This window comes from Oryctolagus cuniculus, chromosome 12, assembly GCF_051225735.1.
Source record: "Oryctolagus cuniculus isolate XC-2025 breed Fujian yellow rabbit chromosome 12, ASM5122573v1, whole genome shotgun sequence".
Classification (NCBI taxonomy): Eukaryota; Metazoa; Chordata; class Mammalia; order Lagomorpha; family Leporidae; genus Oryctolagus; species Oryctolagus cuniculus.
Window position 1 is genome coordinate 80,223,624 of NC_142878.1, and position 23,926 is coordinate 80,247,549.

A 23,926-nucleotide genomic window follows, 5' to 3' on the forward strand; every position below is an offset into this window, starting at 1 on the left:
ATCCTCCATCCACTGGTTCTCTCCCCAGATGCCTGCCAACAGCTGGGAGTGGGCCAGGCTGAAACCAGTGACCAGGAGCTTCCTCCAGGTCTCCCAGTTGGGTGGCAGGGGTCTAATTCTACTGCTTTTCCAGGATATTAGCAGGGAGATAAATGGCAAGTAGAGCAGCCGGGACTTGAACCGGTCCCCATATGGAATGCAGGCACTGCAGGCGGCAGTTTTACCTGCTATGCCACAATGCTGGCCCCGGAAATAGTTTCTAGGGTTTCACAGCACAGTGGGACTGCTACAGTTCACAGTATTGCATTACATACTCTAAAAAGAATTGGAAGAGAGGAGCTGGCAGGCTCCAAACACAAAGATAAGAAAGTGGCAGTGTTAATGACCTGATCTGATTCATTTCATCTGTATTTATTCAGGTGTTGAAATATCACACTGTGAGGCAGGCATGACACATCTGTTAAGGTGCAACTTGGGATGCCCACATCCCCTATCATAGTGCCTGGTGGGTTCAAGTCCTCACTCCCCTTCTGATTCTAGCTTCCTGGTAAAGTGTATCCTGAGAGGCGGCTGATGATGGCCCACATGTGAGGCCTGGGTTGAGTTCCCTTCTCCTGGCTCAGGGATAACCTCTCCTCTTAATTATTCAGTGAGATACAGGGGATGTGAGAGGGAAGGCACAATCCTTTTAGGAATTTGGTGACTCAGGCAGCAAAAGACAGATAGTTTAAAAGCAACATGCATCATTTAGCTCAGGAAGTGTTTCTATCAATCCAACACTCACAAAGCCTGCTTAGTAAGTTAAAATAGCCACAGGTGGATTGTTTTCCCTGATGAATCTGTGAGTCAGGAATCCAGGCAGGGCTCTGCTGGCCTGCTCTTCTGCTCCACGTGGCATCAGCATCAGCTGGGGTCACTCATTCATCTGCAGTCGTCAGTCGGCTGGCAGGTTGAAGAAGGGTAATTTTCATATCTGAGGATTTGATGTCTCTTCTTGTGGCTTCACTTTCTGTGAGTGTTTATGTTTAATCTAATTTCCTAATGGTGTGGTGGCTGGCTTTCCTGGGGAACATGAGAAAGAAGTTCAGGCAAGGCCAGGTTTTATGCATCAAAGCAAGCTGCAAAGCCAGCTCAGAGTCAAGGGAGAAGCAGAATGCCCTTTTCACTGCCTCTTGGTTGGACAAGGGCAGACCTCCCACACAGGGGTAGAAGTTTCCTGCTGTTAAGTAAGGATTGTGGTTTTTGTTTGTCTGGTAAAGGCCGAGAGATAGGCAGACAGAAATTTCCCATTCACCACATACCAACAACACGGGGACTAGGCCACTGAAGCCAGGAACCCCAACCAGGTCTCCCACCTAGGTGGCAGGAACCCAACCAACCACTGGAGTCATCACCTGCTGCCTCCCAGGGTGTGCATTAGTAGGAAGCTAATCAGGAGCAGAGCTGGGATTCAAACCTAGGCACTCAGATATGGGATGCAGGTATCTTAACCACTAGTTCAAACACCTACCATAGGTGGGAGGAATCCTTGAGAAACTATCACAGGGTGCAGAGTGCTTCATCTCAACCTAAATTGTGTCTACCAGCTGAGCCTGCTAGAGTGTTATAACCACGGCCCTTATCCTGCAAAGCAAAATGTGAAAATAAACTACCTCCAGACAAGTAGTGACTGGGGACAGCTAACTCATGGTCAGTCATGGTGGGTTTATGGCTGTCCAGCATCTGTCACCTTACTTCTGGAGACGTGCCTGTGAGGAGAGGACCCCTCTGTTTCCTTGGTTCATGGGGCCTCATTCTGCTGTTAGCTCCAGAATACACGACCACGTCTAAGCTACTCGTGACTTATTGTCATGGTTGTAGTGTTTGATTCAGGCATGGGCAAATGATTCCATCAAAGTCAGCAGGATTTTACAGGGTTTTCTGGAAAGACACTTTCTTTCTCTCACTGGACTAGAAGGGTGGAGTTGTTGCTACTTACTCCTTACAACAGTGTGTAGCCCGAGCCAGAGGCTTCCTAGCAGTTTCTCTGACTCCTCGTTTGCCCCTTCTGTTCGTCAGGGGAGATACATACAAGGAGACTGCAGAAAGTTCATGAGCAATGCATAGTATGAAAAAAGTCATCATGGATTCAAAAAAATTTTTGCACCAAAATAAACATCTTTCCATTCCATTTCCCAAGAGCTTTTTGAAGTGCTCTCATATGGGCAACTATAAATTTTACTGTGAAAAGAGACTTATTTTAAAGAATTGGTTCAGGTTATGAGGGAGGCTAACAAGCTCCCAATCTGTGGGGAGCTGGAGGTCAGGGAAACGCCAGTGTTGCAGCTCCAGTCCGCAGGCCGTGGGCTGGCAGACTTACCTTGTGCACACCTTCACCTGATGGCCAAGGCCAGCCCACACGATGGAAGGCAATTTGCTTTACATAAAGTACACGATTTCAACATTCATCGTTTCCAATGACACACTCACAGAAACATCCAGAATGTTCAATCACTTATCTGGGCACATGGCCCAGCCAAGTTGACACATGAAATTAACCATCAAAGGAAAGTCAGGGCATGTCAGTGGGCTGCGCAAAACTTCCCTGGGACACTTGCACCACTCAGCGCACAGAGCCCTTTCGGCCACGTTCAACCTAACTTGTGCTCAACCTGGCCTCTTCCCCTTTTGCAAGCCCTCCCTTCTTCACTCTGCCCCGTTCACACTGGTGGGCATCTCTCCCTGGAATCATGGTGTGTTCTCCTCAAAGATGTCTGCATGGTGAAACACCTACCCCAGTCAAGCTATTGTTTTTTTGTGTTTTTTTTTTTTTTGGATTTTTTTTAAAGATTTGCTTATTTATTTGAAAGGCAGAGTTATACAGAGGCAGAGACAGAAAGGTCTTCCATCTGCTGGTTCATTCCCCAAATGGCCACAATGGCCAGAGCTGGGCCATGCTGAAGCCAGGAGCCAGGAGCTTCCTCTGGGTCTCCCACATGGGCTCAGGGACCCAAAGACCTGGATTGTCTTCTGCTGCCTTCCCAGGCGCATTAGCAGGGAGCTGGATCGGAGGTGGAGCAGCCAGGATTTGAACTGGCTATGCTATAACTCTGACCCGTTATGCCACACTGCCAGTCCCATTTCCTAAAAAGCCAAAGGTAAATCCATTTATTTGGAAAGTCAGACTTACAGAGAGAGGGAGAGACAGAGAGATCTTCCACTTGCTGGTTCACTCCCCAGATGATTGCAGTGGCCATGCTGGGGCAGGCCAAAGCCAGGAGCTTCTTCTTGGTCTCCCACAAGGGTAGCAGGGGCTCAAGCACTTAGGCCAGCTTCTGCTGCTTTGCCCAGGCCATTAGCAGGAGGCTGGATGAGAAGTGGTGCATCTGGGACACGAACTGGCACACATATATGGTGCCTTCTCACAAGTAGCTTTACCTGCTAGGCTGCTGCATACCCACCCACGTCCTAGGCCCCAGTCAAGCTATTGAAAGTTCATCTCAAGGCAGGTGTTGGCGTAGTGGTTGAGACACCTGCATCCTAAATCACAGGGCCTGGGTTTGAGTCCCAGCTTTGTTCCCAATTCCAGCTTCCTGCAAACGTGCACCCTGGAAGGCAGCAGGTGTTGGTTCAGATGGTTGCATCCCTGCCGGCCCGACGAGAGACTTGGAGTTCCCTGCTCCTGACTTTGGCCTGGCTGCTGCAAGAATTTGGAGAATGAACCAGAATGAATCTCTTGAGAGACTGCTTTCTCTCTGTCTCTGTCTCTTTGCCTTTCAAAGAAATAGAACATTTAAAACTTAAATAAAGTTGCCCTCTCATCTCTACTCCCACGTACCCTGCCCCACAGGTTCGTACCCCAGCCCTAGAGGAAGGTCCCCATGCCCCAGCTGACTCTCCAGACTTCCCTGAATGCCCCAGCGTGACTGGGACAGGCTGGTCTCCTCCAACCCCTCTGGCAACCTGCAGCGGGGCAGTCCCTCCTGGCGGGGCACAGCCATTGTCATCCTGGGGGCTTCTACACTGTGCTGCTCTGATTTGAGGAGGACGTGAGGCCTGGACTCATGCTGATGTTTAATTCCCAAAGTCACAGGTTAACAGTGCTAAGGTGGAAACTTCATCCAATTAGGGTGCTTAGGAGGTAGGCCTACTGGGAGGTCCTTGGGCCCTTGGGGAGGGTCATTGCCATGGCCGGGTTGGTTCTAAAAGCCCAGAAGTTGAGCCCGCCTCTCTCTCTGCTTCCCAGCTCACCAAGTGATCCTTCCTCCACCTGCTTGCCATGTGACTCTCTGCACAGCCGTGGGAGTCTGCCATCACCAGACGCCCAGCCCACGGGGCTCCCCAATCGTGGACTGTGAACCTGCAAAACCGTCAGCCAGAATAAACCTCCTTCCTTCCTAAGTAGCTTGTTTTAGGTACTTTGTTGTAGTCACAAGGAGCCGATACACCTGAGCCTGGCCACGTGTTGCACACTGACCTTACTGACCCCACAGGGAGAAGGCCCCCTCCCGCCCTCCTCCCTCTTGCTCTCTGGAGCCACAGGGAGGAAAGCTCCATTCCTTCTCCTGGAGCTTTGCTTTGATGTTTCTGTCTGCCCTGATTGCCCCCTCACTGCTGCCCCTGTTTTTGGCTTTTGTCATGACTTTCTAACTTGCTGCTGAATCCTTCCCACACCATGTAAGTTAGGAACCTAAACTTGGATGGAAGGCTGGCGCAGATCTTGTGTCTACCGAAAAACAGCAGTAACACTCTTGAGAGGGCTTAGAAAAGTCCATCAGTTTAGAGGGGGGATATGGATTAAGGCCTTAAAGCATTTTGCAATGGTTGAATCAAGGATTTGGTTATTTAGGTCATTTTAATATATACTCACTAATAGATTGGATTCATTTTTCAAAATTTTGAATAGTTCTCAGCTTCACACAGAGATTGAGGGGTCTGTCCAAAGGAAGACGGGGAGATCTATAAACATCACACTCTCCCTGTGGCCTCCCAGGTGGGCAGCCCCACCCCTGCCCTGCGGTAACACTGGTTGGCCAATGCCCTGGGGAAAAAGACACCGTTACAGCCAGCTCAGCGCCCTTTCTGCAGACACAGGGATCTAGAGGAGGCGTGTTCTCCTCTGAGAGTTTAGGAGGAACGTTTGTTTAAAAATCAGGAACTAACACTAGTGAATTACTACTCCAGAACCCAAAGACTTTGCTCAGGTGTCATGATGTTTCCACCATGACCCTTTGAGTTCCGGGATCTACTCCGGAACGCCAGGTGATGTTGTCACGTGTGTCCAATTGGTGACCGTTTCTCAGTCTCTCCTTTTTTGCTCATGACTTTTGGTAGGTATTTTGCTGACTGTCCCTTGCCTGAGGTTTGTCTGGAGTTTCTCATGATTGGACTGGGGTTATGGATCTGGGGGTATAAAGCTCACAGAAGTGAACTATCCTCCCCCTCACTTCCCAGGAGGGGTACACGGTCGACGTGTGGCTGCTCAGCGGCAAGGTTAACTGTGATCCAGGGTGAAGGTGGTAGCCACCAGCTCTGTCCACTGCTATTCTTTTCCCACAAAATACTGAGAGAGAGCATCAGTCTTCCATCTCTGCTGGTTTACTCTCCAAATGGCCACAACACTTGGGGCTGTGCCAGGCCAAAGCCAGGAGCCAGGAACTCCATCAGGGGTATCCCATGCGGTGGCACAAGCCCTTGAGCCATCTTCTGCTGCTTCCCCAGGTGCATTGGCAGGGAGCTGGACTGGAAGCGGACAGCAGGGACTTGAACCAGTGCTCCCAATGGGACACCCACCGGCAGTGCAGGCGGCAGTGGCAGCTTTGCTCGCTGTGCCATGATGCCGGCCCCTGTTCTTTCCCCTTCCCACTTGCTATGACTGGGAGCCAGAGACCAAGCCCAGCACCCCGGAGGGAGCAGTGCCCATGTCTGTCACTTTAACTTCTTCTGAAAGGAAGGTTTGTCCCTCTCCTTTACTTAATCCTTTTTAAAATGTTATTTATTTTCATTTTATTTGCAAGGCAGAGAGAGAGAGAGAAAAGGAGAAAGAGAGCTTCCATTTGTTGGTTCACTCCCCCAAATACCTGCAACAGATAGGGCTGGCCCAGGCCAGAGCTAGGAGCCAGGAACTCCATCTGGGTCTCCCACATGAGTAGCAGGGAGCCAACATCCAACTATTTGAGCCATCATCTCCTGGCCCCTAGGGAGCTCATTAGCAGGAAGTGGGGTTGGAAGTGGGGTAGCCAGAACTGGTACCGGACATTCTGGTATGGGAGGTAGACAGCAACTTGACCACTGTACCACATGCCTGCCCCTACTTAATTGTTGTAAGACTCAATTTCTCATCTGTGAAATGGGGATAATAGGCAGTCCCAGCCAAGAGGGTAGTCCAAGGTTCAGATACTATGACAGGTGTAAAGCACTTTGCTGTCACGATCAGGAATTGGTTCAAAGCCGAACAAACTCTCTGCAGGAGTCACGAAATGCAGGGTCCGTGCCGCAGTTGTCCACCACTGTGTCCCCAGGCCCCCGGAGTCCCTGCAAGGGGCCTGTGTGGAGCCAGGCTGGTGTGGACCTGTTCCCTGTCCCTCCCAGGAGCCCACGGGTGAGAAGGAAGCCCAGGACAAGGCACGACCCGCAGCCCTGAGAAGCCCAGGAGCTCAGCGGAGATGTGGTGCAGAGATGGGGTCTTGGTGAAAGATGGGCAGAATGGAACACTGAGTTAGGCCTTTTGAGACCAAGCATAGAGTCAAGCCTACCACATAGCAGGCTCGCAAGGATTACTGCAAGACTGCAACACTGGACCCGTAACTGGTGTGTGACCTTGAGCAAATGACTTAACTTCTCTGGGTGTGAGTTTCCATCTCTATAAATTAGGAGGGGGTTAGGGAGAGACAGAGACCAGGCCCAGGCCTTAGAGGGGGACCGGTGACCCCCACTCCTCCCTGTGTGATGCCACTTGCCCTGGCTCGGCTTGCCCTGGGGCTGCTTCCACGGCTATGGAAGCGAAGGCAGGCACGGTGGCGCTTCCCAGGGAGCGGGCACTGCAGACGAGCTTTCTGGGAGCACAGTCAAGGCTGTTGCAAGCCTTGCTCTGCCGACCCGGCTGGGCGCCTCCTACACACGCTGCCTTTGTGTCACGGCCACATCTGTCTCCCCATGGGGCTTGTCCCGTCCTCTGCGGCTGCAAGGCTGCATTTGTTTCAAGGCCTCGGAGTGCGCCCCTCTGGTGGTGGCTGGGTCGCAGCGGTCCCTTCCCCTGCGTGTTTCTTCTTCCAGAAGGAGACAAGTGATCCCACCCCCACCCCAGCATTCCTCAGCGTCGGGCCCCAGGGAACCTCATCCTGGGGAGGGACATCCGGGCAGGACTCAGAGGCGTGGGTGGAGGCGGGGACATTGGATTTGTTTTGCCAACTGGACTTCTCCTTCCTGTGGGTGTTTCTCAACCCTGGTGGCCTCTCTCGGTGCCACCTTGATGCCCAGGGTCCACCCTAGCTCCCTTTGCACACCTGGCCAGGCTGACCTTGCACTCCTGGTGCAGGGGCGCCCCCTGCTGCCACAGCGGCCACGACCCTGGGGCCAAGGGCTCCATCTGGGACCTGGCTACGGGGGAGGGAAAGAGGTGGGCCCTCTGTGGGTTGCAGCCTCCCTGCTCCGACCCTGCGCCTCGCCTGCTTCCCACTTGGCCGTGTGCTGTGCCCCCATCCCACTCAGGATTCCGGCCCCATCTTTCTGCGGGCCCAGCCTCGTACCTCCCCAAGGGAGTGTCAGAGACCCCCTTGGCAAGAGTTACCTCCTGCACCCTTCAGCCAAGAGCAGCGCCTGGCCACTCCGCTTCCCAGGCTCGCTCCTCCAGTCTCTGAGCTTGATCATGGGTGCCCCGTGATCTGCCCCAGCCTCTGCCCCAGCCTGTGCGGCCTCTGCACTCCAGGGCCCCGAACACAGGGCCAGGGCAGGTAGCCCAGGAGGCCCAGTGGCTTGGCCCACAGTACCAAAGGGACCCACAGACTGTGTCCACCTCTTCAAAATCAGACAGAACAAAGTGTGAGTTTGGAGGGAACGTTTTAATATACTATATTCACTTGTTCTCCCCTGCAATACAGTCATGCAATCTAACTAAATAGTGTTTTGATGGAGAAAGGGGTCCCCCCAAGCCCTCCTTTCACTCTGGCCAGGATCTCCTGCTGGGCAGCCCTCTGCCGATCAGGGAGCCCCCTGGCCCCCACGGGGCTAAAATGCTGGAAGAGAGGCTGGGACGTGGCGAGGTCGGCGTCTCCCTAGAGAGCCTCATGTGACTCTGTGCCTTGGATTCCCTCTGTTCATAAACACGTGTGACGTTTACATCATCCCAGAACAAACAGAGCCATGGCTCGGGTTTCCTGTCTTACGAAACGGGTCTCGTGGACTATTGGCGGATCCTTCCCGTTCCTGGCAGATGCAGCGCTGAGCCCCTCTGGATCCCCAGGCCTGCACGGCGGGGAGATGTGCCCTGCAGAGGGGGCAAGCTCGGGGGCCACCCTCAGGCTCTCCCAGCAGTCCTGGTCCTGCTCCCCAGACTCTGCTTGACCTTGACCCCTAGCCTGTCTTCTTGTCGCCTTAAATCAGAGGCCTGCCAACATTTTAAAAGCACTTTTCAAAGTCAAGAATGAAACACCTGAGTACATTTCCTTAATGGGAACTATACAAGAGTTTAAAATTGTGTGGAAAAGGGGGATTCAAAGATAAGTTTAGGCACTTGCGTGTTGGCACAGCGGATTAAGCTACCACTCGCCATGCTGGCATCCCATGTGAGCCTTGGTTTCAGTTCCAGCTGCTCCATTTCCAATCCTGCTCCCTACCAATGCACCTGGGAAGGCATTGGAATGATGGCCCAAGTGCTTGGGCTCCTGCCACCCACAGGAGAGCCTTGGATGGAGTTCTAGTTCTGACTTTAGCCTGGCCCAGCTATTGGAGCCGTTTGGGAACTGAACCAGCAGATGGAAGCTCTCTTTCTCTGTCGCTCCCTCTCTGTCACTCTGCCTCTGAAAATAAATAAAATAAATATATTTTTTAAAAAATGGTAAGTTTGGGGGGGCAGTGTTGTGGTGTAGTGGGTTAAACCACTGCCTGTGATGCCTGCATCCCATATGGGCACCGATTTGAGTCCCAGCTGCTCTGCTTCGAATCCAACTCTCTGCTGTGGCCTGGGAAAGCAGTAGAAGATGACCCAAGTCCTTGGGCCCCTGCATCTGCGTGGGAGACCCAGAAGAATCTCCCAGCTCCTGGCTTCGGATCGGCCCAGCTTCAGCCGTTGCAGCCACTTGGGGAATGAACCAGCAGATGGAAGACCTTTCTCTCTGTCTCTCCCTCTATATATAACTCTACCTCTCAAATAAATAAATGAAAATCTTTTTTGAAAAAAGATAAGTATATTTGGATGGAAAACATTTTGAAATTTATGCACATTTTTCTCCTAACGTGTATTCTCCATGAACTTGTTGAGGACCCCCTATGGCAGTGGTGAAAGTATTTTCAAGGAAGCAAAAACATCAGCACAGTCTGAGGGCTTCCATCTGACTATGAAGACAAAAAGAAAAAGGCTGTCTCCAAACCCAAGGCCAGCAAGTGTGGCCACCACAGCCTTCAAAAAAGGAGCAAGCACGAATAGTGGCCAGGCCCCTCCCTCCGAGAGGAGGCTCCCCACCCGCCAGGAGGAGTGATGTCTGGAGGGCGAATCTCTGCTCTCCAGCTTTCTCCTGGCAGCCGCTGTGATTTGTCCTGGACAAGCCTCTGGGTGCAGGGTCCCTGTGTGCTTAGACTGATGCGGGCAACATCACAAAAGTGAGCCTCCAAGCCAATGGCCAGGGGCGTGCAGCCCAGCCCGGGGCCTGCACCTCATCAGCAAAACTTACCTAGGCAGCATCATCTCTATTGCTTCCAAATTGTCTATGTGTTAATATTTTTTGTTTCAAATTTTAATTGATTTTATTTATTTGAAAGGCAGAGAGACAAACACAAAGACAGAGACAGAGTCTTCCATTTGCTAGTTCATTCCTCCAGCCTGAAGCTAGGAGCCTGGAACTCAATCCAGATCTCCCACATGGATGGCAGGGGTCCAAGCATTGGAGCCATCATCTGCTTCCTCACAGAGTGTGTGTCACCAGGAAGCTGGAATTGGAAGCAAAGCTGGGACTTGAACCCTGGCACTCGTATGGGATGTAGGTTTCCCAAGCAGTGCCCCAGCTGTGCTAAATACCTGCCCTCAATGTATTAACATTTCAAATCACTAGTGTAGCATTTATCAACTACTATCTCACTCACCCCAAGTACATAAAATGAAATCTGAATTACATTTTTTTAGATGAAACAGGTTTATTGCTTTAAGCACACGTAAGACTTTAGGCTAGATAAGTTTCAGGCAGGACAAATCCTTGGGGATTTTTAATGGAAGCCATGCAAACAGTTTAGCATTTGCTTATCAGTTACTGTCCGCAAAGGGAAGATCTTTATAGTTCCGGGAACGCTGTGCATTCTTCTCCCCAGGGACATCTTGTTTACCCCACGGTTGGCTCAGCTGACCCTGTCTTCGCAATTTCCACTAAAGTCAGCGTCCACCCGGGTTCTGCAAACTATCACACATTCCAGTTGGCTGCATTTAAGGCAGTTCTTCCTATGTTTTCCTTCTTTAGCTCCTCAAACGCTTCTAGAGGAGCCTGCTGTGGCCTGTGGAAATGGGCAGCTCCGGGGTTTGCTCCTTGAACATGAGACGGCAGCAAAGCTGGGGCTGTGACTTCATCACTTGCTTGAGGTTGCCGGGGCCAGGCTCCACGTCTTCCATTTCCACCTCTGTACCCGGCCAGAAGCCCCTGGGCGGATTCCTCAGAGTCCAGGGGGCCGGGGAGGCTGCCTGGGACCCTCACCGCCCCTGTAATTGTAGCACAGGCAGCTGGCCTCTCTGCCACGCCGCCCGTCCTGTGACCGTGGCCTGGCACGTGACTCTTGGCCTGGCACAAGCTGACATTGGCTGCGTGTGTTTGCTGCGTCTGAGGCACAGGCAAGGGGGAAAATGAGGGATTTGTTTTCCTCTGCATCTCCAAGGCGGCATTTCCAACTTGGCCGTGGCCACGGAAGCCAGAACCTCACGGCTTCTTGGCAATTCAGTGGTTTTCACACATCTATTTTTAAGAGCCTTGGAAACGAATGAGCTGCAGGTTCAGAGTGGGGGTGGGGGTGGGGGTGGGGGTGTGGACAACCTTCCAGAGCGCCTCCCTCCCCCCACCAGGCAAAGGCCCTGCCCTGGCAGCGATCCCAAAGCAACTGCGAAACCCAAATGGCACACCAGGGCTCAAGCCACACGCCTGCGCCTCAGATGATAAAAACAGCCACACCAGAGGCCCGCGCCGGCTGTCCTACGTGAGGACAGAGAGTACGTTCCGGCCTGGGGCCCCGAGCCGCCCAGATTCCCGACGCACTGTGTTAGGAAGCGCTCACACGCAGGTCTCCAGCGCAGCAGGGCCCAGGAAGCTGACTCAGAGGCTGAGTGAAAGAGGCGCCGTAGGCAGATTTCTGGGGACCCAAGCCTGAGAGCGGGAGCAGAGGGGAGGGGTCAAGCTGCCTCGTCCACCGTGGAGGGGGCGCAGGGGGCCTTCGGGTGTGCTGCAGCCAGGTGACTCCTCAGAGCTGCGGAGGGACCAAGGGAATATGGATCCCAGCACCGGGGAGCAAGCCCTGCCCTTCCGCACGGGACTTGGACACTGTGTTGCAGCATCCATCACTGCATTTTTTTTTGTTTTTGTTTTTATGTTCAAACTTAAAAATTGAGGTGAAACACATAAAATCATGAAAGTCACCATTTTAAAGTATACAACTTAGTGGCCTTTAGGGCATATAGTTGTTATGCGGCTGCCACCTATACCAAGTTGCATAATGTTTTTGTCACCCCAAATGAACAGCCTGTATTCATTAAGCAGCCACTCCCCATCCCAGCTTCCTCCCAGCCCCTGGCACTCATCGACCTGCTCTCTGTCTCTGTGAGTTTTCCGGTTCTGGATATTTCATATTAAAAAAAAAAAAAAAAAAAAAAAGGCACAGGCCGCGTGACCTTTTGTATCGGGCTTATTTCACTTAGGTTCAAGGCTCACCCATGTTACAGCACATATGAGCAATGAATTCCTTTCCCTGGCTGAATAATATTCCATTGTGTGCAGAAACCGCATCCGAGTTATCTGTTCATCCATTAGTGGACATTTGGGTTGCAAATTTGAGGATGAAGAGAGAAAGAGTGCGCGCACATTCTCATCTGCTGGCTCAATCTCCAAATGCCTGTAGTGACTGGGGCTAAGCCAGCCCAATGCCAGGGCCCAGAAATGCAGTCCAGGTCTCCTACGTGAGTGGCAGGACCCCGATTACTTGAACTATCATTTATTCCTCCCAGGGTGTGCATGAGCAGAAATCTGGAGTCAGGAGCTGGAGCCAGGTAAAGGGCCTATGTCTCTGATGTGGGATGTGGACATCTTAACTGTGAAGCTAAATGTCTGCCCTATGTTTCATTTTTTAAAAACATTTTTTAAAAGAATTATTTATTTATTTGAAAGGCAGATTTACAGAAAAAGAGGGAAAGACAGAGAGAAAGGTCTTCCATCTGCTGGTTCACTCCCCAGATGGCTGCTATGGCTGGAGCTGCGCCAATCCAAAGCCAGGAGCCAGGAGCTTCTTTCCGGTCTCCCATGTGGGTGCAGGGGCCCAAGCACTTGGACCATCTTTCACTGCTTTCCCAGGTGCGTTAGCAGGGAGCTGGATCAGAAGTGGAGCAGCTGGGACTCGAACTGGTGCTCATATGGGATGCCAGCACTGCAGGTGGCAGCTTTACCCACTATGCCACAGTGCCTGCCCCATGTATTTAAATTTTGGAAAAAAAAAAAAAACCTTAGTATCCTAAAACTCCTTTTTGCTCCATTTATTCATCTCTCCCTTTCCCCCAACTGCTGGCAACTGCTGTTATTTTTACTGTGGCCATAGTTCTGCCTTTCCAGAATTTAGTCAGATGCTGGAAATCATAAGTGCATGGCCTTTCACGCTTTTCCCCCCTCCATGTCTTTTCTTGTCCTTTTTTTTTTTTAAAGATTTATTTATTTATTTGAAAGACAAAGTTAGAGAGACAGGCAGGCAGGCAGGCACAGTTCTTCTATCTGTTGGTTCACTCCCCAAATGGCTGCAATAGCCAAGGTTGGGTCAGGCTGAAGCCAGGAGCCTGGAGCTTCATCTGTGTTTCCCACATAAGTGGCAGGGACCCAGGTACTTCTGCCATCTTTGGCTGCTTTCTCAGGTATATTAGGAGGGAGCTGGAACAAAAGTTGAGCAATCAGGATTCGAACTGGTGCCCATATGGGATGCATTGCAGGCAGCTGCTTAACATGCTGCACCGTCTTTTCATAGTTTGGCAGCTCATTTCTATCTCTCTTTAAAGATTTATTTATTTTCTTTGAGATGCAGAGTTACAGATGGAGAGAGGTAGAGACAGAGAAGAGAGGTCTTCCATCCACTGATTCTCTCCAAATGGCTATAATAGCCCATCCAAAGGCAGGAGCCAGGAGCTTCTTCTGGGCCTCCCATGCAGGTGCAGGAGCCCAAGCACTTGGGCCATCTTCACTGCTTTCCCAGGTCATAGCAGAGAGCTGGATCAGAAGAGGAGCAGCTGGGACACAAACCAGTGCTCATATGGGATGCCAGTCCTGCAGGCAGAGGCTTAACCTACTATACCACAGTGCTGGCCCCAGCTCATTTTCCTTTGATGCTCAATACTACTCCACTGTCTGTACAATTTGTTTATCTGCTCATCCACTGAAGGACATCTGGTTGCTTCCAAGCTTTGACAATTATGAACAAGGCTGCCATAAATATCTGTGTGTGGGTTTTGTGTGAATATGAGTGTTTGACTCATTTGAGTAAATCCCAAAGAGCACGAGAGCAGTGTGTGGTGAGAGTACAAGTGTGTTTAGTCTTGTAAGAAAACTGCCAAGCTGTTGTCCCTCTTGGCTGTATAATTTTGCATTCCCACCAGCAGTGAATGAGAGATCATGGTGCACATCCGCGCTGGCATTTGGTACGTATCAGTGTCCCAGCATCTGGCCATCCTAAAAGGGTCAATTGGTATTGTTATTTTAGTTTGCATTTCTCTGATGACACACAATTTGAGGAATCTTTGCATATGCTTATGTCCCATTTGCATATCTTCTTTGGTGAAGCCTCTTTGGCCTATTTTTAATTGAGTTGTTTATCTTCTTATTGTTGAGTTTTAAGAGTTCTTTGTATATTTTGAAAATCCTCTATATGGCACGTATTATAAGAGTGTATACATGTGTCCAAACCTACAGGATACACAACACCTCGAGGAACCTTAATATAAACTAGGTGATCGTGGCCTCTGGGTGATCATGACATGTCCATGTAGGCACATCAGTCGCAACAAGTATAGGACTCTGAGGAGGAGGCTGTGTATGCACAGGTGCAGGGGGTATATGGGAAATCTCAGTCTTCCATTCAACTTTGCTATGAATCGAAAACTTCTCTAAAACATTGTTTTTTGGTTTTTGTTTTAGGAGCTTAGAACAAGTGTGGAAGTTCTCACCCGAGGAAGTCATAGTATCATCCATTTAGCTCCTGCTGAACTGAAAAGTCCCACATCCACCAGCCTTCCTGGGCCTGCAGCGGCTCTTCCTGCCGTCATGTGCTGCCAGCAAGGCCACAGCCCAACTTCGTGTCATTTGGAGCACACCAAATCATTTCTGGGGGAGCTGCCTGCAATGAGTGACCTGTGTTCCAGGGAAGTCAGCGTCTAGGCCCAGCCTGGGTGCGGGGCTTCTTGCCAGCCCTGGCCTGTGGCTTAGCTCCCCTTTTCACCTCCCTGGATCCCTGAATGGTGGGTCTTCCTTCCAAGCTTAACAGCCGCCATCCTCGGCTTGAAGTCAAAACCACTGTTCTGGCAGACATGGGACCCACTGGCTGAACCCTTCCTCTTGGGCTCAGTCCATCGGGAATCCCTGCAGGGCCCGTCTGCCTCTGTTCTGTCCCCACCCGAGAGCAGTGTGCTCACGGGTGACTCCCTAGTGCTCGGTTGGGGCAAATTCTGGCTGAGCAGCCGCATCCCCAGCCCCCTGGCCTCTGTCTCTGCAGCTCATTGCCTCTCATTTCTTTTTTTTTTTTTTTTAATTTTATTTTTTGACAGGCAGAGTGGACAGTGAGAGAGAGAGACAGAGAGAAAGGTCTTCCTTTGCCGTTGGTTCACCCTCCAATGGCCGCCGCGGCTGGCGCGCTGCGGCCGGCGCACCGCGCTGATCCGATGGCAGGAGCCAGGAGCCAGGTGCTTTTCCTGGTCTCCCATGGGGTGCAGGGCCCAAGCGCCTGGGCCATCCTCCACTGCACTCCCTGGCCACAGCAGAGAGCTGGCCTGGAAGAGGGGCAACCAGGACAGAATCCGGCGCCCCAACCGGGACTAGAACCTGGTGTGCCGGCGCTGCTAGGCGGAGGATTAGCCTAGTGAGCCGCGGCGCTGGCCCTGCCTCTCATTTCTACTCACCAACTGCCCTGCTTTTGGCCACTTGCCCTTGTTCTCAAGTATTCTTAAATGCCCCTGAGCCCAGCACAGAGGTGTCCCCCAAATGTCTGATGACAGAAGAACCTCTTTCTTGGAAATTTTGACTCCATATGCAGGAGCTTCTTTAGAAAACCTTTCATGATAGGGATCCTGTCATTTGTTTTCTGGTTTTATGTACGTGGTTTGTGGTTCTCACAGCAGTCCCGTGAGGTGGGCATTGTTAGTCCTGCTTTACAGATGAGGAAATGCAAGACTGGGCCCACAGAGGATGGGAAGGGGCCAGGTCGGGATTGCTCTGCTGGATGCCTCTAGGATGGGCTGTATTAGGTACGCTCTGGCCACTCCCATACTTCCATGGTATTGCATACTTCCTCCGTGCCACTGAATTCTTATGTTTTCTTTTCCTTTTCAATTTTTTAAAAAAAGTTATTTGAGATTAGGTGTGGGGAGCAACTGGGAGCAACTCGGACTAGACTAAGTTACTGGAATTAAGACTTATTCTATGCATCTGCTCTCCCACAATATGGTGCTGAGAAGGGAGAACCAGCTTCTACACAGCTGCCTCCAGTTCAACCAATAAACTGTAGGACCTGCTCCTGATTGGAGGAGAGCAGCGTACTCAGCGTGTGGGCAGCCGAGTTGGGATTGGCGGAAGAGGACTACAAAGGAGGAGAGAGACAACATGCACCAGGAACATCTGAAGGAACACCTGTGCAGCCCCCGAGAGAGCCGGCCGGCGGAGTGCCGCTCCCCCGCGGAAGTGGGGAAAGTGGCCAGGGGGAACCGCCCTTCCACGGAGGTGGAAGGGATGGTAGCCAACCCGGGAAGAACCAGCAGCAAACCCGGGGAGGGCCGAGCAGACAAAAGAACAGCGCAGGGTCCTGTGTCGTTCCTCCACGAAGAGGGGGAGCGACATAATGGTGCCGTGACTCGGATATGAAGCCTAGGCAGGGTTTAGTGTCGTTCCTCCATGAAGAGGGGGAGCGACAATTAGGGGGCAGAGGAAGAGAGAGAGAGAAATATTTTCCTATCTGCTGGTTCACTCTGCAAATGCCCACAATGATTGGGGCTGGTTGGGGCCATAGTCAGGAGCCAGGAGCAAAATCCAGGTCTCTCACATGAGTGTCAGGAATGCAACTACTTGAGCTATCGCTACTGCCTCTCAGGACCTGCATTGGCAGGCAGTAGCAGGTGGTTGGAGACAGGAGCTACAGAAGGGAATCAAACCCTTTAGTTCACTGACATGGGTGCAGGTGTCTTAACCCCTACTGTGAACACCTACTCCATCATGATGGAAGGTTTTTTTTTTTTTATGTTTTATTTATTTGTTTAAAAGTCAGAGTTATAGAGAGAGGGGGAGAGACAGAGATCTTCCAGCTAGTGGTTCACTCCACAGATGACTGCAACAGCCAAGGCTGAAGCCAGGAGCCAGGAGCCAGGAGCTTCTTCCAGGTCTCCCACAAAGGTAGCAGGGCCAAGTTCAAGTATCTGCTGCTGCTTTTCCTAGGCCATTAGCAGGGAGCTGGACAGGAAGTGGAACAGCCAGGACTTGAACCAGCACCCAAATGGGATGCCAGTGTTGCAGGCAGCAGCTTTACCTGCTGCACCACAGCACCTGCCCCCGACTGAGATTCTTTCCTTCTTCTTCTTCTTTTTTTTTTTTTAAGATTTATTTATTTTATTCAAAAAGCAAAGTTAGAGAGAGAGGGAGTAACAGAGACAGAAAGGTCTTCCATCTGCTGGTTCACTCCCCAAATGGCTGCAGTGGCCAGAGCTGGGCCAATCCGAAGCCAGAAGCCTGGAGCTTCTTCTGGGTCTCCCACGTGGGTACGGGAACCAAGGACTTGGGCTATCTTCCATTGCTTTCCAAGGCCATAGCAGGGAACTGGATTGGAAGTGGAGCAGCCAGGACCCAAACCAGCACCCATGTGTAATGCCGGCGCCATAGGCGAAGGCTTAAAATATGCCACAGCGCTAGGCCCCATGACTAGATTTCTAAGGCCTAAGAAGTAGGGGTAAGAAAGTCTTCAAAGAGCTTTGAGAGTAGTGGGGAAGCAAGCCCCCCAGGGATAAACACCTGTGCTTAGCCTGAGGGAAGAGCTGTTTCTATGGAAACATAGGTGGTATGTAAGAACAAATATTCCATCACCTAGAGTCAAACCTTACCCAAGGGATCCTCATCAGTACGGTAAAGGGCCTTGCAGGCTGCCGTGGTCTGAAGGTTTGTGTCCCCCCACAATTCGATGTGGAAATCCTAACCCCTCCTTGTGTTGCTTGTCTTTTTCTCAGCAGAAACACCGGGCTCATCACAGATGGTGCCAAGGTGATGAGAGACACTGAAGAATGACCAGCACGAAGCGCAGTGATCCGGGAGCTTGAAGATGAAGGCATCTGTGAAGGCCTTTGTACATTTTTTCCCCCTTAAAATGTGGCTAGGGAGTGAGGGGCTCTCATTTTCTTTAGGATGCTGCGCAGGGAGCCCTGCATGCCGGGAGGAACAAACGCTGAAGACCAGGCACAGGTGGTCAGCATTTAGGGAACTGGAAAGAAACCGTCCACCTGCTAGCCAGGCATATCTGGGTGTGGATGATGGGCCAGTCCACAAAGCAAACGGCCTGGAACGCGGAGCTCTGGGTGGTCCAGCAGGAAGGAAGGAAAGGCGGCCCGTGGTTTCATATTCCTCCCCTAGGGGCGGCTGTACTCTTCCTGCCTTGCTCCCAGAGTCCTTAGGAGTGTGCAAACCCAGCCCCCAGGTGCAACAGCTGGCGGCGGGTGAGGGGCTGGCCCCTAGGAAAGAGAACAGCGGGCACTGGCTGAGGTGGCAGGGGCAGCCCACGCGTGCCCTAAGAGAGGGAACCCTGGAGGAGGCTGGGAGTCTGTGACCTGCAGACCCACGTCCAGAAGAGCTCGGAATCCCCTCATTCCTTCTATGGGGCTCCTCGTAAGAAGCTGTAAAGCAAAGCGCGTGCGGCTGGGCCCTGGGTGAGGAGCGAAGCAGCCTTGGAGTCCCGGGCTGTGATGAGTAGGGCCTGAACGGGACACTGAGGCGGGAGTGCTGTGGACATCCGGGGAGGAGGGCGCCCCAGGCTGTGGGAAGCGCCCACGGCCTCCCAGTGGGGATCCTTTAGCCCCTTGCGGCTCTACTTGGTGAGGGTTCCGGGTGGGCCTGGCGAAGTCCGGAGGCGGAGCCCAGCTGGGCCACGTGGCCCGTAGATGTCCCTGCGCTAGAAGCAGACAGTGGTCTAAATTCACGCCAGTACATGGGGCAGAGACAGCAGCAAGAGCCGGGGGCGCGGTGATAACAACGACCCAGGACAGTCCCACTGTGGTGGGAGCGCAGACGCACACGAGCACGCATGCGCGCCTGCACCACGCACGCATGCGCCCTTCCTCCGCGTGGCGAGGCCTGTCTCCGTTACCGGAAGGAAGGTGCGTGGCCGGGTGAACTGCTTGAGAAGTGAGTGGTGGAGGCCCACGCCCACCCCAGGGGTTTTCCAGTCTTGTCCCCAGTCTGTGAAGGAGGGAAGGGGTGCTGTCTTACACGGGGTGGGGTGGGGTGCGGGTTAGGAAGCTGAAAGGGGAGGGCGCCCCCTCCCGCATGGCCGCTCGCTCGGGGAGGGCCTGGACCCCCGCCAAGGCCCAGGTGGCCCCCGCAGCGCCCCGCCCGCCCTGCGCGTCCCACGCGGTGCTTCAGAGGCGGCGCGGGCTGGGCTCCAGCGCAGCGCCTGCTTAGTGTTTCCTTCTGGTTTCCACCTCGGCTGAAATGTGCAGATTAGGCCGATTTCTCGGTCTTGCAGATTTATGTAAACAAGAGGCCTCAGATCCCAGGGAGGGGCGCGGGGCTCTCATGCCCTTCCTTATTGCGGCCCCAAGGACTTACGGTGGTTGCTATGGGGATCCCTTCATTTGTAGAGCAACAGTTTCCAGAAAAATAAATAAATAATGATTCACAAGGTCTTTAAGGAGGCACAGAGGCCATCCTTGGGGACGCGGTGATGTAATAGGGTTTAAAAGAGGAGCGGTGACTGGCTTTGGTTTGTGTGTTTTTCCTCTTTGATCTCTGTGCTGGATGGAGGCCCCTGGTGGCTCCCTCACAGCCACCTCACGTAGCAGTGTTCCCTGACGTCTGCCTTTTTGCAGCCTCCAAGGACAGATTTAAAAATGATGTTAGAAACACCCGGCAAGATTCACCTGGCGGTGGTGGTTTGGAGGGGCTGGAATTAGAGTTGCCACAAGGCTCTTCATGGTCGCTTCTGGGCCTAGCTGGCTGGCCAGGGTTACTAGCCTGAGTATGTCACCTAACAATTGCGTATTCATCTGCCTTGTGACTGGCCAGACGGAGGACTTTGCCTGCATTGGCTTTCCTGGAATCCTAGGGTTATTGGTGCAGATTGGAAACTGAGGTGCGTAGGGGGTAGGGACTCTTCTAGGGCCCCATTGTAAGCAAGTGGCAGAGTTAGGTCCCGAAGCCAGGCCTTCTAAGCACCTAGAGGCAAGAGGAGAAGCCAGGAGGAGAACTTTGGTGAACAAACATTTTTCTGATAAAGGGCAGAGGAGGTTGGCTGGGAGGAGCAAGGAGGAGAAAGAATAACCAAGAGCTAAAGTCACACTGACATCTGATTGACGTGCTCCTTCATTTCACTTGAAAAGAGTGTCCCCCTGGGAGCCTGCAGCCCCTCTGAATTCTCACAGCAAGCTGCCCTTACTCAGGGACAACGCGTGTCCCCAGGCAGCGCACCATGTGGCCAGAGGACCGGTCAGTTTGTTTGGAGGGAGCCACCCCCCAAAGCGCTGAGTACCAGCACTAAGTGCTCCCCAGGCCACAGTGAGCGCTGGAACAAGAGAATGAGGGATGCGGAGCTGTAGGGCTGGGCTCCCGGAGGCGGCTTGCTTTCATGAGGCAGACAGGCTTGGGGGGTCGGGTGGAGCTCATGCCCGACCCTCAGCAATCAGCGGTGGTCTCCAGCCTCCTGATGCAGGAGAGAAAGGTTCTACTTCAAGTCTGGGGAGTTGGATTCCAGGCCTGGTTTTGGGGGTGACAGATGTTGGGACTTTGGAGAAAAGTCACATCTCACCAGATCCTGGGAAGGTAGAAAGACAGCGCTCCTCATTGAGGTCTCTGGATGACACGGCCTGCGTGAAGAACAGACCACACCACAGCCCAAAGTGGAGGAGGAGGCGGCACAGGAAGATGGGGAGGGAGGGGGAAAGAAACCCGAGGCAAGAGGTGAGGATGGCGTGGAGGAAGGACAAAGTAGGGAGGAGCAGGGGCTACTAGCACCTGTCCCTTTAGCGAGCCCCCTGAAAATAGGGGCTACCCCTCGTTCTCAGAGTTCCTGCCCCGGCGTCCCTCTGACCTGTGTAGAGGGAGGAGGGGCTCTCAATGTGTTTGTATCACGGTTACTTTAAAGCTTCCAGGGTGACCTTTGAGGGTGCGTGCGTTTTGCGTGCGTTTTAATCTTCCTTTGGTGAGAGCCTGCAATGGCTACACTAATTTATAGGTCTTTGAGCTTGTTTAGAAACACTGGCTTCAAAACATTGTTTCTTAAACTCCTTCAGTCCCTTTCCCTGACAGCTAGTGGAGACCACTGTGTTTTTCCTCTGTGTTCATTTAAACTTACTAAGGGGTAGGTGTTGTGGCATAGCGGTTTAAGCTGCCACTTGGGACACCTGCATCCTGTATTCATTACCTGTTTGAGTCCCAGCTAGTATTCTTTTTTTATTTTGAAAGATATTTTTAAAATTTATTTAAAAGGCAGAGTTAGAGAGGAGGAGAGACAGAGAGATCTTCCATCTGTTGGCTTACTTCTCAAATGGCCACAACAGCTGGGCTGAAGCCAGGAGCTTCTTCCAGGTCTCCCACGTGGGTGTAGGGACTCAAGCACTTGGGCCATCTTCCACTGCTTTCCCAGGACATAAGCAGAGAGCTGGATCGGAAGTGGAGCAGCTGGGACTCAAAGCAGTACCCATATGGGTGCCAGTGTCGCAGGCGGAGGTTTGACCTGCTACACCACAACGCTGGCCCCTGGCTACTCCTCTTCTAACCCAGCTTCCTGCTAGTGCATCCAGGAGGCAGGTGATGACTCAAGTAATTTGGTCCCTGTTACCCATGTGGGAGACCCAGATGGTGGAGTTCCTGGCTCCTGGCTTCAGCTTTGTCCTATTGCTTTATTTGGGGAGTGAACCTATGGAAGGAAGATCTTATCTCTGTCTGTCTCTCTCCCACCCCCACCTTTGAAGTAGATGAAAATAAATAACCACTTAAATAAATAAGCATATTACACATAAAGGTATCATTCCTTTTTGTTGCTGTTTGCAGAAATTGAGTCATACTCTATATAGTTCTCTGCCACTTGTTTTGCTCACTGAACAATACATTGTGGAACTACTTCTGGGTGCATAGATTTAGATTTTTTATTTTAAAGATTCATTTATTTATTTGAAAGGCAGGGATACAGAGAAAGCAGGCGAGATCTTCCATCTGCTGGTCCACTCCCCAAATGGCAGCAACGGCCATCTTCCACTGCTTTCCCAGGCCATAGCAGAGAGCTGGAATGGAAAAGGAGCAACCAGGACACGAACCTGGTGCCAGTGCCACAGGCGGAGGCTTAACCCACCACATCACAGCACCAGCCCCTCATCATTTTATTTTTTTAAAAATATTTTTATTTATATATTTGAAAGGCAGAGTGGTAGGGGCAGGGAGAGGGAGAAAGAGAGACAGAAATGTCCCATTCACTGGTTCAGTACCCAAATGCCCGCAACAGCTCAGGCTGGGCCAGGCTGAAGCCGGAATGGGGCACTCAGTACAAGTCTCCTACATGGGTAGCAGAGACTCAGGTGCTTGAACCATCATTGCTGACTCCCTGGTGTTGGAAGCAGGCAAATAGAATAAAATTGATTAGGTTTGTGAGCTGAAGACCACGCCTTCACCACGCCCCTGTGTGACCTCATGCCCCTACCTGACCACACCTGTGTGCCCCCGGCCAATCAGGTTAATTAACCACTCTCCTGAGGGTGGATTAAAAGCCAGTGACATGATGTGCCCAGCCCTTTTTTTCCTCTTTGGCTTCTTGCCATTGTGGGCCGTGGCCCTGCACCTCCAGGGCACATGGCCTTTGGGCCACCTGCCCCATGCTTCCTGGCTTGGGTGCTCCTCCACGTGGCTGGCTCCTGGTGCTTGGTATGAATCCAGATTTCCCTCTCCTTTTAGATAAGGGCCCTCACTCTCCTGTGCATCTTTCTCACTGAATAAAAGCTTCAAACATATCAAGCTGCCTTGTTCATTTATGCCGGTATTCAGAATTCTTCTCTAAATAGTAGGAACCCACACGGGCTTATTAATATTGGGAATTTATTAATAAGCACACAGTGATATCATACGGCACCCATAGTCCGAGTTCACTGGTGCATTAGCAGGAAGCTGGGTCAGCAGCAGAGTAGCCAGCACTCAGAGTAGCACTCTGATGTGGGGTGTGGGTGTCCCAAGAGGCAGAGTAATCCATTGTACCACAACGCCACTGGACTTCCTTATTTTTTGTAATGTGTCTATAACACTCCATCGTGGGGACTCCAACGAGCCCTGCTACACAGCCCAGAGATTTTTTTCCAATGATAAAATAAAACCGGAATGTCAAAAAAAAAAAAAAAAAAAAGGTTTGAGACGTTAATGCACTCTTTCTTACCTGTCAGGGAGTTACATTACCTGTATGGTACACAAGCCGAAAGCAGCAGCCTTGTGTGTGTGCATGTTTGTAGAGGAGAAGCGGTGGGCTCTGCCCTGGGCAGGCTGTGCTCCTGCTGGAGAGGTGAGTCACGCGTGGCTACCAGCCAGCCATCCCTGGCCGGTGTGCGATGGAGCGCTGCCATCGTGAAGGCTGGAATGAGAGCAGCCGCAGAGAACACACGAGAAGGACTGGGTGCTGTGCCCTGGGGCCGAGCTGTGGACTCCCTCAGGGAAACTGGGGTTCGTCAAGGGACCGGGTGGGAGCTTCCTCCAGTGCTCCCCCGGCAGTTGCAGTAGCCCCGGGGTTGTTTTGGCCTTTCCTTCCCATTGAGCCCTGGCCTCTTGGTTTTCTAACTGCAGCAGGAATGAAAGTCTGAGATTTCAATCAAAAGCTTAAGAAAATAATAATCCTTGGTTGCCCTAATTCTTTCCTGAAATACCTCACAGTGCCAGAAATTGTCTTTAAGCCCCTTTTCTCCTCTCATGCTTTAAATTTCTTTCTTAATTAAAAAGAGTTGTTTAGCTGAAGTGAGCCCCAAAGTGCTTATTTATTTTAACTTATCTCCTTGGTTCTTTCCTCCTTATCTTTACCAGTGACTCCCGCACTCTCTGTCTTCTGTCTTAGAAGTGCCTGTTGGCCCTGTCGCCGAAGT

General features: G+C 51.9%; 2 long non-coding RNA genes across 2 annotated transcripts in view; both read left to right on the plus strand.

Moving 5' to 3' along the window:
• Positions 1-5: 5 nt before the first annotated feature.
• Positions 6-4,377, plus strand: LOC149123118 (uncharacterized). Its single transcript, XR_016218175.1, has 2 exons — positions 6-1,011; positions 4,226-4,377. It is a non-coding gene; the product is annotated as an uncharacterized LOC149123118 (long non-coding RNA).
• Positions 4,378-18,849: 14,472 nt separating this feature from the next.
• The window catches only part of LOC127483687 (uncharacterized), a 51,318-nt gene continuing 46,241 nt past the window's right edge, over positions 18,850-23,926 (plus strand). The window contains exon 1 of the long non-coding RNA XR_016218176.1: positions 18,850-18,976. This is a non-coding gene — a long non-coding RNA (uncharacterized LOC127483687). The remainder of the gene's footprint in view (positions 18,977-23,926) is intronic.